At 37.9% G+C, this 11,254-nt stretch overlaps 1 pseudogene; it reads left to right on the top strand.

The window, feature by feature from the left end:
• The first annotated feature begins 9,767 nt into the window (after positions 1-9,767).
• LOC134387557 (olfactory receptor 7G2-like) lies at positions 9,768-10,708 on the top strand (annotated as a pseudogene).
• The last annotated feature ends 546 nt before the right edge of the window (positions 10,709-11,254 follow it).

Below are 11,254 nucleotides of genomic sequence, written 5' to 3'. Positions count from 1 at the left end.
CTGGGAATACCTAATTTATACAGAAATCGAAATTTATTTTTTATACTTTTTGAAGCTGGAAGTCCAAGGTCGAGGGGGTGCATCTGGCAAGGACATTTTTCTGAGTGCTGACTCTCTACAGGGTCCTGTGGTGACACACAGTATCACATGATGCGGGCTGAGCAAGAGAAGTTAATGTGCTCACTTGTTCTCCTTATAAAGGCACCAGTGCCCCACCCCATGACAACACATTCACGCATTAACCCACTGATACATGAATGGATTAATACATTTATGGAGGTACAGCTCCCACAATCCAATCACCTCTCTAAGGTCTCACCTCAGCACTGCCACATTGAGGATCAAGCTTCCTCATGAGCTTTGGAGGACAAACTTGTAGACTATAGCACCTGCTTTTCCCCTTGCAATCAGGGGGCTACTTGTATAATCCGCCCCACATTACACTACGTTTTTGTTTTCATCTTTGCTACTCTCTCATTACTCATTCTGTTTTAGCCATATTGGATGCCTTTATGATTACTGAGCCTGCCAGGTATGCTTTAACCTCAGGGCCTTTGCCCTTATTCTTTCTGCCTGAAATTCTCCCCTACCAGATACCTGTATGGATCCCTTCCTATACCTCAGCTTTTTTGGCCCAGAATTCCCCTCCTAATTAAGACCTATTCAAAACTGTGTTATGTCCTCCCACATGCCAAATTCCCCTTTTATGCTTTATTTTTCTCTCCCTTACATTAATTACCATCTGACATGATATATGTTTTTCATATTCATTTGTTCATAATCTGTCTTCTCAAATAGACTCTATGCTCCATGTGGGCAAGGATTATTTTTTTGTTCTCTTCAGGGCTGTATATTTGTCACTTTGAATGTCTGGTCCTGTAGATCCCTCACCTCCCATGTTCACAAACAGAATGGTAATTATTAGGTCTCCTTCTGGGCTTCTTCCCCATGCTGCTTACTACTCAGTAGAATTTTTCAGTCTACAGAGTTTGGTCTTTCATCAATTTTTCACTGTTTATATCTTCAAATTTAATTTTTATGCTACATATTTTGCAAATTTTTTAGATGTCCACATATCAAAATTTCTCCATCTATCTAAATCTTTTTATTAAGTTTTTTATTGTAACATAACAGATTTAAAATATCTGTGTGATACAGAGTTAATATCAATACCTGTGTGCAACATATGATGCTCAAAACTGGATAAATAGTGTATTCAATAATATACAATGTAGAAGTTCCGCAGAGACCACAAGCCCTGTGGTGCCAGTGCATGACCAAGCAGGTAGGCCTCACTGCTTGACCCTATCCCCAGCCTAGCTGAGTGAGCACAGATCAAAGAGGTGCCCAGCCAGAGAAGTGGAAGTTCTGTGGAGACCACGTGCCTTGAGTAGGCAGCATATGATCCATCAGTTGGACCTCACCACTGCTGCCTGATTCCATCCCCAGTAGGGCTGAGTACATGCTGACCAGAGTGGCAGCACCCCAGAGAGGACCAAGACCTGTGGTGAGAATGCACCCAAGGCACTATTGGACAACAGAGGAGACACTGAGGCAGCCATACCAAATTGGCAGCCCCAGCATCATCCTAGCCAGACAACAGCTTCAAACCAGTGGACCATGAAATCCCTTCCCACAGTGGCTAAACATCAAATGAAAGATACCAGAAATATGAAAAATCAAGAAAGTACACCACCAAAGGGTAATAACTCTCAAGCTCTAGATCCTATAGAACAAGAAGCCCTTGAAATGTCTGACAAGGAATTTCAAGTGATAATTCCAAGGAAACTAAATGAGATACCAGAAAACTCAGCTAGACAACATGATGAAATGAGGAAAAGTATACAGGACCTGAAAGAAGAAATGTACAAGGAAATCAATGCCCTGAAAAAGAATGTAGCAGAGCTTGCCAAGCAGAAGTATTCATTCAATGAAATAAAAAACACAACAGAGAGTTTAACCAGCAGGCTTGTAGAAGTAGAAGAGAGAACTTATGACCCTGAATACAGGCTGTTTGAAATAATACAAGCAGACAAAAGAAAAGAAAAAAGAATTAAAAACATTAAAGAAAATCTAAGAGAGATATCAGACAACCTTAAGCGCTCAAATATCCGAGTCATGGGCATTTCAGAAGGGGAGGAAAAAGGAGATGGTATTGAAAACATATTCAACAAAATAGTGGCAGAAAACTTCCCAGGTATAGCAAAAATCACAGATCTTCAGATCCAGGAACCGCAAAGATCTCCAAACGTATTCAACCCAAAAAGGTCTTCTCCAAGATATGTTATAGTCAAACTGGCAAAACTCAAAGACAAAGAGAGAATCTTAAAAGCTGCAAGAGAGAATCATCAAATCATCTATAAGGGAGCCCCAATGAGACTAACATCAGACTTTTCATCACAAACCTTAAAGGCCAGAAAGGAATGGGATGATATATTCAAAATACTAAAAGACAGAGATTGTCAACCAAGAATACTCTACCCTGCAAGGCTATCCCTCTGAAATGAAGGGCAAATACTATATTTCGCATACAAACAAAACCTGCTGGAGTTCACAAACACATGACCATTCTTACAAGAAATTCTCAAGGGAGTACTGGGTTTGGTACCTGAAAAACAACTACTACTGCCATAAAAATCCAAGAGTAATCAAAACCCACTGGTAAAATAAAAATGGCAGCAATGGAGAGAAAACAACAAAAAAAGTTTATCTACAACCCCAGGAACCAACAAATACAGAAAACAAACAATAAATCAGAAAGAAAGGAACAAAAGACACTTAAGACATCCAAACAAAAATCAATAAGATGCTAGGAATAAATCAACACCTTTCAATATCAACTATTAATGTAAAAGGATTAAATTCCCCAATCAAAAGTCACAGATGGGCTGACTGGATTAAAAAGGAGGACCCAACAGTATGCTGCCTTCAAGAGACCCACCTCACCCATAAAGACTCACATAGACTAAGAGTGAAAGGATGGAAAAAGATTTACTACGCAAACAGAAATGAAAAACAAGCTGGAGTAGCTATTCTTATATCTTATAAAATAGACTTTAAACTGAAAACCATAAAAAGATATAATGAGGTTCACTACATAATGATAAAAGGATTAATCCATCAAGAAGACATATCATGCATAAAGATCTATGAGCCCATGTCGGAGCAGCCAGATTTATAAAGCAAACTCTATGAGACCTAAGGAAGACAATAAACACTAACACATAATAGCAGGGGACCTGAACACCCTGCTGTCAATATTGGACAGATCATCTGGGCAAAGAATCAGCAGAGAAACACAAGATCTAAACAACATTCTAGACCAATTGGACTTGGCAGATATCTACCAAACATTCCATCCAATTAGCACATGGGTCATTCTCCAGGATAGATAACATGTTAGGTCACAAATGAAGTCTCAACAAATTCAAAAAAATTTGAATAATCCCATATATGTTTTTAGACCACAATGGATTAAAATAGAAATCAATAACAAATGAAATTCTGGAAACTATACAAACACATGGAAATTAAAAAGCATTCTACTTAATGACATATGGGTCCAAGAAGAAATCAAACAGGAAATCAAAATATTTATTGAAAGTAATAAAAATAATGATATGTCATACCAAAACTGTGGGATACTGCAAAAGCAGTACTAAGGGGGAAATTTATCACATTAAATGCTTACTTCAGAAAAATGGAAAGACGGGAAGTGAACAACCTAATACTTCACCTTAAAGACCCAGAAAAACAAGAACAATCCAAACCCAAAATTAGCAGATGGAAAGTAATCATTAAAATCAGAGCAGAACTTAATGAAATTGAAACACAAAAAACAATGCAAAAGATCAATGAACAAAAAGTTGGGTTTTTGAAAAGATAAATAAAATTGACAAAACATTAGCATGGCAAACTAAAAAAAGATAAGAGAAGATCCAAATAAAAAATTAGAGATGAAAAATGTGATAGTACAACTGGTACCTCTGAAATACAAGGAATCATTCAAGACTACTATAAACAAGTATAGGCCAACAAATTTAAAAATCTGGAGGAAATGGATAGATTTCTGGACACACAAGCTACCAAAACTGAGCAAAGTTGATGTAGAAAATCTGAACAGACCAATAACATTAAAAGAGATTGAAGCTGTTTTCAGAAGGGTCGCAACAAAGAAAAGCCCAGTAACAGATGGATTCACAGCAGAATTTTACCAAACATTCAAAGAGGAATTGACACCAATTCTCTACAAACTATTCAAAAAGACTGAAACAGGGGCAATTCTCCCAGACTCATTCTATGAAGCAAACATCACCCTGATAGCAAAACCAGGTAAAGATACAACTAAAAAAGAAAACTACAGGCCAATATCCTTGATTAATATAGGTACAAACAAACTCAATAAAATAGTAGCTAACAGAATACAGCAACATGAAAGCAAAATTATGCACCAGGATCAAGTGGGATTCATCCCAGAGATGCAAGGTTGGTTCAACATATGCAAATCAATAAATGTGATACACCATATCAATAAAATCAAACACAAGGACCATATGATCATCTCTATAGATGCTGAAAAAGCATTGGATAAAATTCAACACTCATTCATGACAAAGACTCTCTATAAGTTAGGTATAGATGGAAAGTACCTAAACATAATTAAAGCCATATATAATAAACCCACTGCCAATATCATCTTGAATGGCAAAAAGCTGAAAGCTTTTCCTTTAAGAGCAGGAACTGGACAAGGATTCCCACTATCACCAGCCCTATTCAACATAGTGTTGGAAGTACTAGGCAGAGCAATCAGAGAAACGAAGGAAATAAAGGGCATCCAGATTGGAAAAGATGAAGCCAAACTGTCCCTGTTTGCAGATGGCATGATCCTATATATCGAACAGCCTCAAGCCTCTACAAAAAAAACTCTTGGAGTTGATAAATGATTTTAGCAAAGTAGAAGGATACAAAATCAACTCACAAAAATCAGTAGCATTTCTATTCTCCAATAGTGAACATGCAGAAGGAAAAATCAAGAAAGCTTACTCATTTACAATAGCCAACAACAACAACAAAAAACTTACGAATAGAGTTAAGCAAGGATGTGAAAGAAACCACTGCTGAGAGAAATTAAAGAGGACACAAGAAGATGGAAAGATATCTCATGCTCTTTGATAGGAAGAATCAACATTGTGAAAATGTCCATGCTACACAAGTGATGTACATATTCAATGCAATCACCATCAAAATTCCAATGACATTTTTCTCAGAAATGTAAAAAACTATCTAGACATTTATATGGAATAACAAAAGGACGTGCATAGCCAAAGCAATTCTGAGCAAAAGAAATAAAGCTGGAGGCATAACACTACCTGACTTTAAACTATACTACAAACCTATCATAACCAAAACAGCATGGTATGGCATAAAAACAGACACACTGATCAATGGAATAGAATAGAGCATCCAGAAATCATCCCACACACCTACAGCCATCTGATCTTTGACAAAGGCACCAAGCCTATATACTGGGGAAGAGACTGCCTCCTCGCCAAATGGTGCTGGGATAACTGGATATTAATATGCAGGAGAATGATACTAGACCCATACCTCTCACCATATACTAAAATCAACTCAAAATGGATTAAAGAATTAAATATACACTCTAAAAAATAAAACTTCTTAAATAAAACAAAGGAGAATCATTTCAGGAAGTAGGACTGGACACAGACTTCATGAATACAATCCTCAAAGCATGGGCAACCAAAAGAAAAATAAACAAATGGGATTATATCAATCTAAAAAGCTTCTGCACAGCAAAAGAAACAATTAACAGAGTTAAAAGACAACCAAGAAAATGGGAGAAAATATTTGCAAAATATATATCTGATAAAGGATTAATATCCAGAATATACAAGGAACTCAAACAACTTTACAACAAAAACCAAGTAACCCAATTAAAAAATGGGCAAAAGAGCTGAATAGGCATTTCTCAAAGGAAGATATATGAATGGTCAACAGACAGATGAAAAAATGCTCAATATCACTCAGCAGTCAGGAAATACAAATCAAAACCACACTGAGATAGCATCTCACCTCAGTTAAGATGGCCAATATCCAAAAGACTGTGAATGATAAATGCTGGCGAGGTTGTGGAGAAAAAGGAACTCTCATACATTGTTGGTGGGACTGCAAAATGGTGCAGCCTCTATGGAAAATGGTATGGAGGTTCCTCAAGCAATTGCAGATAGATCTACCATAGGACCCCGCTATCCCACTGCTGGGAATATACCCAGAGGAATGGAAATCATCTAGTTGAAAATATACCTGTTCTCCAGTGTTCATTGCAGCACACTTTGCAATAGATAAGAGTTGTAACCAGCCCAAATATCCATCATCAGATGAGTGGACATGGCAGCTGTGGTGTATCTACACAATGTAATACTACTCAGCTATAAAAACGAATGAAATACTGCCATTTGCAACAACATGGATGGACCTAGAGAGAATTATATTAAGTGAAACAAGTCAGGCACAGAAAGAGAAATACCACATGTTCTCACTTATTTGTGGGAGCTATAAATAAATAAATAAATAAATACACAAACAACCAGGGGGGTGGGGGAGGGAAGAAGACACAACAATTACAATTTCTTGAAGATGATATGACAAGTGAACAGGTATGAGGTTGCTGGGAGGGGGCGTAAAGGAGGAGGGAGGGAGTTTTTGGTAATGTGCCACAATAATCAACCACATTGTATATTGACAAAATAAAATTTAATTAAAAAATAATAATATACTGTGTAATTGTTTTCTGTGGTCCCTTTTATAGCTCTCCCGTTATTTAAAAAAAATCAATTTATATTTATGTCTCTGAGTTAAAAATTAGCATTTCTTCCAAGTCATTCTTCTCTCTGTAACTTTCTAAAGCCTAGAGTTTAGTCTTTCTACTGATTTTTAATAGTATTTCTCTAACTACACTTTAATGTAAAATATTTAAACTGATTATTTAATACTAAACTAGTCTTGTTTAATTTGTGCAGTTTATTTTTTGGTTTCAATATGTTTTTTAAAAAACATCTTTTGCATACCCTTCCCCCATTTTTAAGTTGTGACAACCCACATAACATAAAATTTGCCATCTTTACCATTTTTAGGTGTACGGTTCAGTAGTGTTAAGTATAAAAACATTTTCATATTGCAAATCAGAAACACTGTAATTTTAAAAAACATCTCTTTTTCCTCTACTCTTAACCCCTAGTAACTACCATTCTACTTTTTGTATCTATGAATTTGAGTACTTTAGGTACCTCATAGGAGTGGAGTCATACCATATTTGTCCTTTTGTTTCTGGCTTTTTGGACTTAGCATAATGTCCTCAATGTTCATTCATATTGTAGCATGTGACAGAATTTCCTTCCTTTCCCACATTGAATAATATTCCATCATAAGTGCATACCACATTTTCTTTATCCATTCAACAGTTAACAAGATTCAATCAGAAGAAGTTAAGAAATAAATAAATTTATGAACTAATGAAAACACAATACTTCTAAATAAAACATTTTAACTCAATTTTACCTTGGAGTACCTTCTCCATCTACTAAGGCAGGGAAAAGTCTAAATGTACTGAGATTATACACATTAGTACTTTGTCATACACTGTGAATTCTTACAACTCTATCGAAGACCATGAGCCCAAATCTCAACCCATAGCACCTTCAAGTGAAGAAAAATGTACATTGAATCTATGTTGATAAAATTAAAAAGGTGGTTATAAAGCCATAAAAAAGAATAAAACAGCAATCTATATTGACCAGAGACAGAATTGTCAGAAAGACTAAATTAGGTCTGCTTTCTAAAATATATGTAGGGAAAAATTAAGGTTGGGGAAATATTAAATAGCTCATAGAAAAAAAAAAACACTTGAGGTTTTTCATTTTTACAATTGCTTAGGTATATTTAAAAATGTACTACTTATTTCCATATTTATAAACTATATGTGGGTACTTCAAAAAGTTTGCAGAAAAAATGAAATTAAAATATAATATGGATCCTTCCATGAAAAGCTTGAAGACCCTCATAGTTTTATAGTTAGGTTGGCATTAAATTTCCTGATATCATTTTCTAGATATCAATGCCTCAGTTCACCCCTAACTAAAGAAGACTGGATTCCAGTTAGAGAAGGCTGTGTGTCCATCATGCAAGGCATGTGACATGGGGATGAGCAGGCACAAGTGGAGAAAAGTAGAAGTGCACACCTGGCCTCACAGGGTCAGACAAGCAGCCATCCTGAATTCCTCCCTTCTAGAGTCTTGGTCCTTAAGGATTGGCAGTGTCCTGGGATCATAGTGACAATAAAATTCCTTGGCTAATGAGGAGCTTAGGATATAGAGCCTCTGGGGATACAGAGACTACAATGTGCCTGTGACCACCTCATTTAACACTCATTCCTCTGCAAGGTAGTCGCACACCTGAGCCTCCTCCAACAGATGATCCCTCCTGCCCAGTAGCCTGGTGCCTCACTCTGTCCTTCCTGAGGACACATCTTCTGTGTGATACACCCAGAGAGATCAAGCCTTATCCCACGGTGACACCAGCCAGGTAACCTAAAATCATTTGGTTAATGCTTAGAAATGAAGGCAGATGTTTTACTACAGCCTCATCCAGGTGAAGGTGAAAGAGAGTACACACATCAGATGATTGGCATCAAGTCACCACGGGTCTCCTGCCTAATTGTCATCTTCACATCTTTCCTTGTACCGTTGCGGGATAATCAATTTACTCTCATCTATTAATCTTGAACCCAGTAACTGCTATGATTAGGACCATTTTTCTCTAGAGCAGGAATCTGCCTCTTCTAAAACAAATGACTGTTATAAAGATTCTCTGTCACTTACTTAGAATCTTGTAGTGGTGAGGACAAACATTTACTACACTCCACCTTCCCTTCCCTTTCCTGGTTCTTGACACGCCTTTGTATTATCGCTGTGTCCTAGCTCTGATGTCTTGGGGGATCCAGACAGAATCTTCAAACTGCCTCCTTAGCCCATCTGTTTTCTTTACAAAATTACTGAATGTTCGAAATAATCAAATAGCAGAGAGAATTTAATTTTAAAAAGGACCACTGCCTCATCCTTTCCAGACTTAAAAATGGTTGATGTTCTGCTATATTAGATTCAGGTCTTTTCTAAAGTAACAACACAGAATGGAAACAGAAGGCACCCTTATTATTTATTTATTTGTTTGTTTCTGTGTTTCTTTGTTTGTTTGTTTCTTTCTTTGTTGAAACAAGTAGGAGTTTATTTGTCTCACAGAACAAGAAGTCCAAGGGTGTATCATCCCAACAATGCTGTCAGGGTTTCAGCCTGTTTCTGTTTCTCCGCTTTACCATCTTTAGTGCATTACATTTGCCCTCCTGCTTCCTAGCTCATGGTTGCAAGATACAGACATGGGTCAAATAACATCAAGGAGATGTTCTGAGAAATGCATCTTTAGGTGATTTCACCATCGTGTGAACATCACAGAGTGTCCTTACACACACCTAGGTGGCATAGCCTATTACACAATCACTCGATGTGGCCTCTTACTGACAACGTTAGCTGTGGACTCTGCATGCTTAGGAGCCCTGATGACACCTTTTGAACTCCCCTTAATTTATCAACTTTTCTTCACAAGGTGATGATTCCATCAGGTGATGCTTCACCTGTGGGACGACAAAATATCTGATGATCTTGTCACCATCCCATATTTCCACCAGATTCATTAACAACATGGAAACCAGAAACCAAACAGCTGTTTCAGAATTTCTTCTCTTGGAGGTGACAGAGGATCCAGAACTGCAGCCCCTCCTCTTCAGCCTGTTCCTGTCCATGTACCTGGTCACCATCCTGGGAAACCTGCTCATCATCCTGGCTGTCATCTCTGACTCCCACCTCCACACCCCCATGTACTTCCTTCTCTCCAATCTGTCCTTTACTGACATCTCTTTAAGCACAGCCACGATCCCCAAAATGTTAGTGAACATCCAAGCTCAGCATTCAAGCATCACTTACACAGGCTGCCTCACCCAGATCTATTTTGTCATGGTTTTGTCCTGTTTGGAAAATTTTCTCCTAGGGGTGATGGCCTATGACCGCTATGTGGCCATTTGTCACCCCCTGAGATACACGGTCATCATGAACCCTCGTCTTTCCGTCCTGATGATTCTCCTCTCCCTGTCTATTAGTGTTGGGGTTTCCCTGCTGCACAGTCTGATGCTGCTGCGGCTGTCCTTCTGCACAGACCCAGAAATCCCCCTCTTCTTCTGTGAAGCTGTTCATGTCATCAAGCTCGCCTGCTCTGATACCCTCATCAACAATATTCTGATATATTTTGCAGCATGCATATTAGGTGGGATACCCCTCTCTGGAATCATTTTCTCTTATATTCACATTGCTTCTTCTGTTTTGAGAATATCTTCAGCAGAAGGAAAGTACAAAGCTTTTCCACCTGTGGGTCTCACCTCTCAGTTGTTTCCTTATTTTATGGGACAGGTTTTGGAGTGTACTTTAGCTCTGCATTTACACACTCTTCCAGGAAGAGTGCAGTTGCTTCGATGATGTACACTGTGGTCACTCCCATGATGAACCCCTTCATCTACAGCCTGAGGAACAGGGATGTGAAGGGAGCCTTGAAGAACCTCCTCTGTAGGAGATTTTCTTATCTGTGATGTGTCATCTGGATTGGCCTGGGTTACTAGAATGAGGCAAAGAGAAAGGGATAATGGGTAAGCCACAATGCCTTACTCTTTTGTCACCAAATTCTTATAAAATGACTAGATAATATAATGGCTAAGTGTGTTTAAAAATAAGGTTGAAATTGACTATTCCTTTGTGTAACTGTTTTTTGGGGGGAGGTGGTTTATGTGTTTCTGGCCAATACAGGGATCCAAACCCTTGACCTTGGTATTATCGGCCCCACACTGTAACCAATGTATAAATTATTGATATTTTGCTAATGAATTCTACTCTCTAAGCTCAGTTCTTCCATCATAGTCTACAGAAGGTGAACCTGAGTTGGGGATCTGCAATTGTCACCAAATTGTTATGAAAAGACTAGATAATGAAATGGCTAACTGTGTTTAAAAATAAGATTGAAACTGACTATCTCTTTGTCTAACTTTTTGGGGTTTGTGTGTGTGTGTGTGTGTCTGGCTGGTACACCAAACCCTTAGCCTTGGTGTTTTCAGCACCACACTATTACCATTCTATAATTT

Source organism: Cynocephalus volans, chromosome 10, assembly GCF_027409185.1.
Source record: "Cynocephalus volans isolate mCynVol1 chromosome 10, mCynVol1.pri, whole genome shotgun sequence".
NCBI classification, from domain to species: domain Eukaryota; kingdom Metazoa; phylum Chordata; class Mammalia; order Dermoptera; family Cynocephalidae; genus Cynocephalus; species Cynocephalus volans.
Note: the sequence above shows the minus strand (reverse complement) of the source record. Positions and strands in the feature narration are given on the sequence as shown.